General features: G+C 43.2%; 1 long non-coding RNA gene across 1 annotated transcript; it reads left to right on the top strand.

Annotated features, from left to right (window-relative positions):
* Positions 1–6,890: 6,890 nt before the first annotated feature.
* Positions 6,891–11,968, top strand: LOC135550697 (uncharacterized). The gene is made up of 5 exons (XR_010457134.1): positions 6,891–7,235; positions 7,425–7,758; positions 7,955–8,085; positions 8,268–8,313; positions 8,419–11,968. It is a non-coding gene; the product is annotated as an uncharacterized LOC135550697 (long non-coding RNA).
* Positions 11,969–12,076: the final 108 nt, after the last annotated feature.

The following is a 12,076-nucleotide window of genomic DNA, read 5'->3' on the forward strand; positions in this document are numbered from 1 at the left end:
AGTCCACCTGTGGTAAATTCAATTGATTGGACATGATTTGGAAAGGCACACATCTATCTATATAAAGTGCCACAGTTGACAGTGCCTGTCAGGTGCGATGGGAAGAAAGCCGAGGAATATGGCGGAAGTGAGTTTGAATTAAGCAGCGAGTTGAGTAAATTTGGTGAAGACGAATGTTCTGAATGGACAACAGTAATATCAAAAACTGGAACAAAAAGGAAATTGTCTAAAATTGGAGTGAAGGATACGTGTGTAAATGATAATTAATCGCTTCTTGTTGGGATGCATTTGTTGAGTAAGGATGCATATGTGGGAAACCCGTTTGAGGTGTCAAAAATTGTGAAGTATGCGCTTGGAAGAGTCTATCAAAGTGACCAGGAGTGGTCTTATTCTGATTGTTTTTCTGAAGAGCAGAGGAAGATTGCAGTGGGCCTTAAAAGAATCCAGACAACAGAAGTTGTGTTTTGAACTTCGGGGTAGAGCACCTGTCAAAGGAGTCATCTCAGGGGTGATGACGGATGTTCCGGTTGAATAACTGAAGATCATTCCTGGTGTGGTTGGTTCCCAGTGTCTGACACGCTGGGTGAATGGAGAGAAAGAAGAAAGTCTGTCGGTCCTGTTGTTTTTTGATAAAGAGCAAATACCTATGCATGTGAAGCTTGGTTATGTAAGATACGCCGTAAGAGCTTTTGTCCCCAAACCACTGCAGTGTAAGAATTGTAAAGGATTTGGCCATGTTTCAAGTGAGTGCAGACAAACAGAGTATACTGAAGAAAGGTGTGTAGAAAGACGACGGTGTTGCAATTGTGGTGGGGATCATGATCCTGAGTTCCTGGAGTGCCCTGTAAGGGTGAAGGAAATTGAGGTGGAAAAAGTTAGGGCAGTCAATCGAATCTCCTATGCTGAGGTGATTTAAAGAATTGAGAAAACAGTGATGCTTGTGAAGAGATGGAAGTGGACGAACGACAGCCTGTAGTAAATGTTTTCTGCCAGACAAAAGATACCCTGTGTGTTAAAAAGGTGGATTTGTTGTGTTCATTGACAAAGTTATAAACTGTACAGTACAAGTCTAAAAGGAAAAGTAGAAGAAACTAGACTAGATTATTTTGGCTGCAGCAGAAACGTTTTTGGGACTCAAGGATTTTCATTGAAAGACTTGCAAGGGGTACTGGTACCGGAAGACCCGCCCTTCCAGGCTCCCCTTGAGCCTGTGTCGGGATCAGATCTGTTTAATGAATTTTTTTTAATAGAAGTTGTTTGATTTATTTTTTGGCAGTTCAGATTTTGGGGAATCCTCTTTCCATCCCGCATAGTAGATGGCGGGTGCACATTCAATTGTGTGATCGCCAATATACCATAGAAGAAGAAGAAGTGCCTGCCAGAGAAAAACCCCCAAGACTGGAATCCCTAAGACTTGCTGAATAAGGCTGTAACTTAATAAAATATGGAAAAAGTCAAGGGGTCTGAATACTTTCTGAATGCACTGAACAAAAATATAAATGCCACATGCAGCAATTTCAAAGGATTTACTGAGTTACAGTTCATATAAGGAAATTATTACATTTAAATAAATTAGGCCCGAATCTATGAATTTCACATGTCTGGGCAGGGTGTGATCATAACAACATACAGGAACTCAAGTCCTTCTGTTCACCTGACTTAGAATTCCTCACAATCAAATGTCGACCGCATTATCTACCAAGAGAATTCTCCGATTATAATCACAGCCGCATATATTCCCCCCCAAGCAGACACATCGATGGCCCTGAACAAACTTTATTTGACTCTATGTAAACTAGAAACCACATATCCTGAGGCTGCATTCATTGTGGCTGGGGATTTTAACATGGCTAATCTGAAAACAAGACTCCCTAAATTCTATCAGCATATTGATTGTGCTACCAGGGCTGGTAAAACCCTGGATCATTGTTATTCTAACTTCCGCGACGCATATAAGGCCCTTCCCCGCCCTCCTTTTGGAAAAGCTGACCCTGACTCCCTTTTGTTGCTCCCAGCCTGTAGACAGAGACTAAAACAGGAAGCACCCGCACTCAGGTCTGTTCAATGCTGGTCCGACCTATCTGATTCCATGCTTCAAGATTGCTTCAATCACGTGGATTGGGATATGTTCCGCACTGCGTCAAACAACAACATTGACAAATACGCTGATTCGGTGAGCGAGTTTATTAGCAAGTGCATCAGCGATGTAGTACCCACAGCAACTATTAAAACATTCCCAAACCAGAAACCGTGGATTCGCAGCATTCGCGCGAAACTGAAAGTGCGAACCACTGCTTTTAACCAGGGCAAGGTGACCGGAAACATGACCGAATACAAACTGTGTAGCTATTCCCTCCTCAAGGCAATCAAACAAGCTAAGCGTCAGTATAGAGACAAAGTAGAGTCGCAATTCAGCAGCTCAGACACAAGAGGTATGTGGCAGGGTCTACAGTCAATCACGGACTACAAAAAGAAAACCAGCCCCGTCACGGACCAGGATATCTTGCTCCCAGACAGACTAAATAATTATTTGCTCTCTTTGAGGACAATACAGTGCCACTGACACGGCCGCTACCAAAAACCTGTGGACTCTCCTTCAGTGCAGCCGACGTGAGTAAAACAATTAAACTTGTTAACCCTCACAAGGCTGCATGCCCAGACAGCATCCCCAGCCTCATCCTCAGAGCATGGCAGACCAGCTGGCTGGTGTGTTTAGACATATTCAATCATTCCTTATCCCAGTCTGCTGTTCCCACATGCTTCAAGAGGGCCACCATTGTTCCTGTTCCCAAGAAAGCTCAACCAAGGTAACTGAGCTAAATGACTACCGCCCCATAGCACTCACTTCCGTCATCATGAAGTGCTTTGAGAGACTAGTCAAGGACCATATCACCTCCACCCTACCTGACACCCTCGACCCACTCCAATTTGCTTACCGCCCCAATAGGTCCACAGACGATGTAATCGCAACCACACTGCCCTAACCCATCTGGACAAGACGAATACCTATATGTGAGAATGCTGTTCATCGACTACAGCTCAGCATAACACCATAGTACCCTCCAAACTCATCAAGAGACCCTGGGTCTCGACCCCACCCTGTGCAACTGGGTACTGGACTTCCTGACGGGCCGCCCCCAGGTGGTGAGGGTAGGTAACAACATCTCCACCCCGCTGATCCTCAACACTGGGGCCCCACAAGGGTGCGTTCTGAGCCCTCTCCTGTACTCCCTGTTCACCCACGACTGCGTGGCCACGACACCTCCAACCCAATCATCAAGTTTGCAGACGACACTACAGTGGTAGGCTTGATTACCAACAACGAGACGGCCTACAGGGAGGTGGTGAGGGCCCTTGGAGTTTGGTGTCAGGAAAATAATCTCACATTCAACGTCAACAAAACAAAGGAGATGAACATGGACTTCAGGAAACAGCAGTGGGAGGACCCCCCTATCCACATTGACGGGACAGTAGTGGAGAGGGTAGTAAGTTTTAAGTTCCTCAGCGTACACATCACGGACAAACTGAATTGGTCCACCCACACAGACAGCATGGTGAAAAAGGCGTAGGGGCACCTCTTCAACCACAGGAGGCTGAAGAAATTTGGCTTGTCACCAAAAGCACTCACAAACTTTTACAGATGCACAATCGAGAGCATCCTGTCGGGCTGTATCACCGCCTGGTACGGCAACTGCTCCGCCCACAACCGTAAAGCTCTCCAGAGGATAGTGAGGTCTGCACTACGCATCACCAAGGGCAAACTACCTGCCCTCCAGGACACCTACACCACCCGATGTCACAGGAAGGCCATAAAGATCATCAAGGACAACAACCACCCGAGCCACTGCCTGTTCACCCTGCTATCATCCAGAAGGCGAGGTCAGTACAGGTGCATCAAAGCAGGGACCGAGAGACTGAAAAACAGCTTCTATCTCAAGGCCAGCAGACTGTTAAACAGCCACCACTAACATTGAGTGGCTGCTGCCAACATACTGACTCAACTTCAGCCACTTTAATAATGGAAAAATTGATGTAAAAATGTATCACTAGCCACTTTAAACCATGCCACTTAATATGATGTTTACATACCCTACATTACTTATCTACTGTACCCTATGCCATCTACTGCATCTTGTCATCTTTATGTAATACATGCCACTTTAAACAATGCCACTTTATATTTTTTTATTTTACCTTTATTTAACCAGGCAAGTCAGTTAAGAACAAATTCTTATTTTCAATGACGGCCTGGGAACAGTGGGTTAACTGCCTGTTCTGGGGCAGAATGACAGATTTTTACCTTGTCAGCTTGGGGGTTTGAACTTGCAACCTTCCGGTTACTAGTCCAACGCTCTAACCACAAGGCTACACTGCTGCCCCATATAATGTTTACATACCCTACATTACTCATCTCATATGTATATACTGTACTCTATACCATCTACTGCATCTTTCCTATGCCGTTCTGTACCATCCCTCATTCATATATTTTTATGTACATATTCTTCATCCCTTTACACTTGTATAAGGTAGTTGTTGTGGAATTGTTAGATTACTCGTTGGTTATTACTGCATTGTAGGAACTCGAAGCACAAGCATTTCACTACACTTGCATTAACATCTGCTAACCATGTGTATGTGACAAATAAACATTGATTTGATTTTTGCAGCCATGGGTGGGCTTTGGAGGGCACAGGCCCACCCACTTGGCAGCCAGGTCCAGACAATCAGAATTAGTTTTTCCCAACAAAAGGGCTTTATTACAGACAGAAATGCTCCTCAGCTCATGAAACATGTGACCAACACTTTAAATGTTGCGTTTATATTTTTGTTCAGTATATCATTTTGGTATCTTGGATGGTCAGTCCTGGCTTGCATCCATAGCCCTGTCTATTATTTTTAGAATGGTTGCGTTTCCCCAGCCCTACTCAGCTTTTTGCTGAAACAATGGCGGGGAGAACGCTTTCTTATGTTTTCAACTGCTGATTGGGCCTTTAAATCAGTTGCAGAAATCTGACCATTTCTTTTTGGCATAGACTAATCAATATATTGTGATTGGACCCTGAGACCATTTTAAAATGTATTAAAGCCTCATTATTTTGCGGGCTCTCAATGTCATTAGCAAGCACCCGTAGAGGCTCTCCAGGCTGCCTGCGTCTATTACTCAGTTCGGAGCGCAGTAGCCCGGGCTGTACACACTGTCCATAGCGCCTCCTCAGTGCTCCCACTAATGCACCATAATCATGTCTGTCCTCGGGGCTAATCAATATCAAAACAGGCCAGAGCTTCATCCGTGAGGCATAAAGCCAACTGCAGTGCCCTTTCTTCATTCGACCTAAAATGAGCAAACAGTTCAAACTGAGCATGAAAAGCTTCCCAATTCGCCTACCGGAATACTTCGGGGTCTTAACAGATACGGACGCAGCCGGGAACTGGGCGCTGCCATGTTTGTATACATCCTGAGCCCCAGATTCCTCGTCCCGCCGCGTCGACGTCACCCCTTCGGTCCGCCCACCAGAATCCGCGCGAAACAGTCGACTAAGGACTCATGCCCGCTTCAGCCGCAATCACTCTAACGTCCTCCCTCAAGCGGCCTCTGGGCTCCGACGCCCTGGTGGTCTCCTCAGACAGATCCTCCAACGTCCATGCACACGCACCTCCTTGGCCATAATCGTCCCCTATCCCCACCTTCACTTTCGGATTCCCTCGAAGCATTGTCAACCCCCGTTCTCACCAACGGTAGCTAGCCACAGAAGTCAGCTAGCTAGCTGGCTAATTTGTATCAACGTTTTTACCTCTGACACCAATGTAATGACCTGACTAGATCATAAAGGAACAATTGTCCAGACAGAGGATTGAGTTTACGAATTGACGGTTTATTAACCCAACTTTACACAGGCTACTGTTTGGCCGTAGCCCAATAAACGAAAGATAACCCACAAGCCAACCATTACCTTCTCTTGTGAAGCCCAGACGTAAGAGTGAGAACAAATGCTAAACCTAGTCTTAACTTCCAATGCTCCATCCCCCTGTCTAACCCCCCTTCACGCCAGGATGCCTGGCATCAGAACATTCCAAGCATTCCCGTGATTGGCAGATAGCAGGTTGATTGGCAGATAGCAGGTTGATTGGCATGTCGGACCCCGCCAACACTGGGTACGGGTAAATACAACACAACCACCTACTAGCCTAACACATAACACACAGCTGTCTGTGCGGGTCGCTACAATATTATTGGCCAATATGTGTACCTTAAAATAAAGTGTTACTGAAATGCAAAAACGATACAATTGTGCAAGAAGTTGCAACCTGTTACCCTTGATGGGAAACTTAAACAGGTCTGTCAGCAAAATTGTTCTTCAGCCCTCGCTGCAACACTGTAGTTGCAAGAGGAGGAAATTAAGATTTGAATCAGACACAGTTCAATATCATTTAAAACCAAGTGTTCGGCAAATCCACGCATACACAAAGTCGCAATTTCCTAAATATGTTTTTACCGTCACACAATTCCTTCAATTTCGGGACATGTAACAGTAACTGTTCAGTCTTGCAGACGTCTGCTATTCTGTATCATGTTCATCTTCAAGCCTCGAGCGACTGAAGATCACAGATTGGTCATCGCCCAGCGGTCGCCTTTGTGATCTGCACAAAACATTGGGAAATGCTGATCTTTTTCACCGCCTACCACGCCAAGTTCGCGCCGCCCAACGGACCCCCGCCCACTCTCTTTCTCACCGCTTTCTTTCACAAGCCTCGATAATGAATGGGAAGTGGTGTTTCGCCGCGCGGCACCGCGTGCTAGTGTACACGAGCCGTGCAGCGCGAGTCAATGAAGAACTCCTAGAAAAACCTTGGTTGGCCCACAAATATTCTCTGACGTTATATAACGACGTCTGCTCGCCTCACTTCCTGGTTGACTGTGTGAATTTGTCCAAACATGACCGCGTGTGCTGTGTACAGGTAGAATAGATCAAAGGTATACCTTTTTTGTACCTCATGGCTTCTGTCAGTGACCTGCAAGCTCGACGAGTTGAAAATTATAATACACGCACTCTGTTGAACTCAGAAGGCGTTTATGAAGCAGCAGAAGATAATTCATCCCAGATCATTCTAGAGAACCCCGATCCTGATATCGTTAAAACAATCTCACATTATTTTGATGCTGCTCTCAGTGGGCAGAAATATGTGTTATCCCATCCCGTCGCAGACCATGGCACTGAGTCTTCAGCAGACAGGTAAGCACACATGGAAAGATGAACCCAAATAAATTGGTTTAAAGTCAGTGCTGTGCCCTAAAGAATAGATTCCTATAGCTAGTTTATTACAACAATGTCAAGAAAAATGTATTTGAATTAACATTACAATTAACACAACCAAAAGTGTGAACATTGCCATGCTTGTCTTTCCTTTTTCTCACATATCAGTAGGGATTCAGGGGACAGCCTGTTCATAACTCAAGTGCCAGTGTCTGAGGTGGTGAGGTCTGTGAGAAGATCTCACTCAAAGGAGAGGTCAGAGTTCACATGTACCATAGAATCAGAGGAGGAGAGTGGGGGCGAAGATGGACCTGCCACTACCCAAAGGAAGCAGCAGGTCTCACAGGCAATGAAACATCACAAGAGGAAAGCAGAGAAGCATGGCCTGAAAAAGTACTCCTTTCCCTTTCTGGGGAGCGTTTACAGAAGTAAACCCCTATCTAGTCGAGAGTGGGCTTACAGAAACACACACCTACCACTATTAAATAGTGTGACCTTCTCAGTAAGTAGGCAGCACTTCTTGTGTCAAATTTGTATTGTAAAAAAAGATCCTTCATGAAATAAAACAAAGTGCAGCTTCTGATACTTATCATTTGGATCATATATAGGCCTAATGTAATTGTGGGTAACTAATGTGTCATATGCTTCTAAATGTCTTCTCAGTCTCACTGACATGAAATCCCCTTTGTTTCCAATAGAGTAAGGCAATTGGAGGCTTTTTTAGATGTGTCAAAACACTGAAGAAGTTCTCTAAAGGAAAAGCGACTTTAGCTTCAGCTTTACCAAACAGATATCTGGATGAGGAAGGTGAACTGTCTCCATTGTCAGAGTAAGGTTTCTACAGCTCTACATTTTGAAATAAAAGGTTGTAATTGCTGGAGATGGTCAGTGCTCTTAAGGTAGATTTGAGCTATGAAACGGGGCAGAACACATTTCTTCCTTTGAGCTTCTTTATAATGATTGTATATTTCTGATGTGAATAATGCTGTATTTTTTTCTATGGACCGACAGACAGGAGGTGGAATCTGAAGGTAGTGATGATGACATCAGAGTGGTGGTGAGTATGATCAAATAATCTTACATTTTATTTAGGCTCTTTTTCTCATTGCATCATGAGTCAAATGATTTGCTATTTCATTTTATCAACATTTCTTTGTTACAGAAAAATACACTTTTAATGCCATTCCTGAAAAAGAAAAATAGGCGAACTTGGCGTTATCCATCATCTGAAGCTGAAAAGCAATGCAGAAAGTTTTCATCTGTAAGCAAAGACTCCACCGCCAATACAAAGAAACGGAGCACAAAGAAAACACAACACCTCCCTCATGTTAAACAAACTCTTTCCTTGGTTTCCAAAATGATTAAAGATACACCATCAAAGCAGAGTTTTGCTGGGTCACAGCGAATCGTACCTGAGAAATGTAACATGGCAGAAGAAGAGACTAACCCAGAGTCAGTCAGTTGCGTTAGGAGATGTTCGTCTGGTAGGAGTTTAGTCCGCAATGAAACAGAAGAACCTGGTATACATTTAGCTGACAATACAGACGGACAGGAAGAGAACGACAACATAGACATTTCATTGACAGGATGGAAGACAATGCTGAATATCGGATTTGTCAGTGAGGAAGTAGAGGGGAGTAGAATAGACCAGGCAGTGGACATAATGAGTTCACCTATTAATGAAGTGCAGGAAAGTGAAGGAAGCTGTTTGGAGAGGACCCAAGTGGGCAGAGCCATGACCCCCAGTGTGACTGGGCAGCGCCCTGATCATGACCATCAGAACCAGACAAGAGAAACAGAGGCTGATCCTGGAATTAAAGGTCACAAACCCCCTTCAACAGATCCAGTGCTCACAAATGACTGTACAAATGTTGATGCTGTGGGAGACTATGAACAGAAGGGAAAGAAGAGGAAGAAAAAGAACAGGAAAAGAGAGGGAGGAGATGATGAAAGTATAGAGGACCGAGTTGGGCAGCCTCCATGCCAAGAAGCTCCAGATTATCAGGAACTTGTCACCTGTGTGAGTACAAGCACCATACAGGGAGGAGAGGCTCCTGAGATAACCCAGGATAACAAGGCAGAGCATTCTGTGTCCGTGTCTGGTGAAATGATTATGCCACAGAAAAAGAAGAGAAAAAAGGAGAGGAGGAGGGATTCACCATGCCATGTTGATACAGATATAGGCCTAAAACAGGAAGATAACCCCAAGCTATCATCCCATGCTGGAGGTGGTGCTATAGTTCAGACTGAAGACATAGAACTGAAGAAAAAGTATAAGAATTCCACAGCACATGCCATCCTGGAGGAAGGACCAGAAAAAGGACATTTTCTGAATTTGAGTTTGGAATCACAGTTAGATGAGGTAATAGGACCCCAAAAGGGAACAAACATTTCAACCCTCCCTGAAGATACTGTCAAAAACCTACAGGTAAATGCTACTGATATAAGACAGAAAACAATTGAGTGCTCTATAGTCAAATTTACTAAATTGGTAGCCCAGAGAAAGAAGCATAAAACCATGGCACCAATAGACAATTCTTTGGCACAGAGTGACGGCACAATTTATTTTAGGAAAAAGAAAAGGGCAAAGAAAGATAGGGATTCCTGCAGCAATGAAATGGTGGGAAATTATACTGAAATTCCTCTGACTACAAGTACTTTATCTCAATCTGGTGAAATCGTTACACTGGAGAAGAAAAATCGCAAACGAGATAAGAAACAGAATTCTGACATTCATGAAGATTCTTTGGCCAGACCTAAAGAGAATGTTGTGACCCATGAGAGGTCTGAAGACAAGGTTACGGAGAAGAAGCGGAAGAAGAGGAGGAAATCTTCAACTGAAGATGGCGCCGTTGTTCAACAACAAGAGGATAATATTCAAAAATTCCATATCACCCTCAAGAGTTCTGTGTCTGAATCCAGTGACACTGTGCCACCAAGAAAAAAGGGGAAGAAAGATGGGGATGTAGTAACTCCTTTGAGCACAGAGGAGAGACGTCAAAAGGACAGCATACCACCCGAAACAGATGAGATCACTTGCCCAAGAAGGAAGAAGAAAAAGCGAGAGTCTAAAGACACTTGTTCTGTCATACATCAGGATACAGCAGCTCCACTGGAAAAAGAGAGTATTGGCATATCTTTGGAGGGGTGTGAGAGTTCTGCTTTGACTCCAGATGACACAGTTTCTCAGAGAAAAACTAAGAAAAATAAGAATTCCCTCACCAAACATGATCCTGAGGGAAGACTGAAAAATGATGCAACTAAAATATCTCAGAGGATGAACGCAACTGTAAAAAATTCTGCTGAAGTGAGACTTGAACCTGAAAGTGCCTTTATATCCTCAGAGAGAAAGAGGAAAAAGACCAAGAGGAGGAAATCCACTGATTACGAAGTACCAGCGGTAGGACATCAAGATAATGATAACACTGCAATACTAATTGAAACGACCCAGAGTTCTATGACCCAATACAAAGAAACAGAGTCACAGAAGAAGAAGAAGAAGAAGAAAAAGAAAATAAATGATATCACTGCAATGCTAATTGAAACGACCCAGAGTTCTATGACCCAATACAAAGAAACAGAGTCACAGAAGAAGAAGAAGAAGAAGAAAAAGAAAATAAATGATAACACTGCAATGCTAATTGAAACGACCCAGAGTTCTATGACCCAATACACAGAAACAGAGTCAAAGAAGAAGAAGAAGAAGAAGAAAATAAATTGAAAAACGAACAAGGAATCATTTGCCCCGAAGCGCACAGGTGGAAGACAGACCGGGGAGATGTCAGAGGCGACGTCAGGCTGTCTGCCTTTACCACCGATTAATCCTGATCCTGTATCAATCTCCCATGAATTTGTTTCATCAGCAGAGAAGAAAAAGAAGCATGGAAAAGACGAGGATGATGTATGTATGATGCATATCAGGATTACCTTGCAACCGAACACATTGACACAGTGGTGATGTCATGAAGCATGCCATCTGAATAAAACAACCCATAGCTTGGAGAGGATTTTTGATGGGTGGCCTTTAGTTATATTTGTAAGTCGCTCTGGATAAGAGCGTCTGCTAAATTACTTAAATGTAAATGTTATAAGGGAACAGATTTTTAAATGAGTAGATTCATTGTACACCACCCCTATGATGGTTGTTCTTCCACTCTTTAGAGACACTTGTATGCGCATTCAGATGATCAATTAACATATTCCGATGATAAATGTGCATGCATAGGCTAGTCAGATAAACTGAACGTTTTCAGTGTTAAGTTACCACTAAATGGTGTTTTGTAAAGAATATTTTTTTATCCTATCCTGTCACCTAGTGGACAACTTAAGACAAAACACAATGGTTTTACTCAAACTGGTTTTATTGCAGTGTTAGTGACATGTTTATAACTTGGATTCTACTGTCATGATGTTTCATTAGTTCTCCATATAATGTATGCCAGTGACGCATGAGAAAGTGGTTGTGTACATTTGATAAGATTTGTTTCTTGTTCAGTTTTGAAATAGATTACATTTTTAATGTAATTCCCTTCAGTTAGGGACATTGATGCAATATCCTTTGTGTGCAGTGCATCGTATGAAGGCCTAGTCTAAACATTGTCTCCACAACCATTATAGCTATAGTAATATTTTTTATATTGGCTCCATACAAGTGTAGTTGTAAGTATGACTGTCTATTGAAAGATACACAATAAATGTACAGTTTATCAATGTTTTATTGTAAGACTAATGTGTTATTGATTAGCAGCACTGTATTCATAGAATTAGATCAGTTCAGGCAAATATTGTCTCGAGAGATATATAGGCGTATATAACACAAC

This window comes from Oncorhynchus masou, chromosome 12 (assembly GCF_036934945.1).
Source record: "Oncorhynchus masou masou isolate Uvic2021 chromosome 12, UVic_Omas_1.1, whole genome shotgun sequence".
Classification (NCBI taxonomy): Eukaryota; Metazoa; Chordata; class Actinopteri; order Salmoniformes; family Salmonidae; genus Oncorhynchus; species Oncorhynchus masou.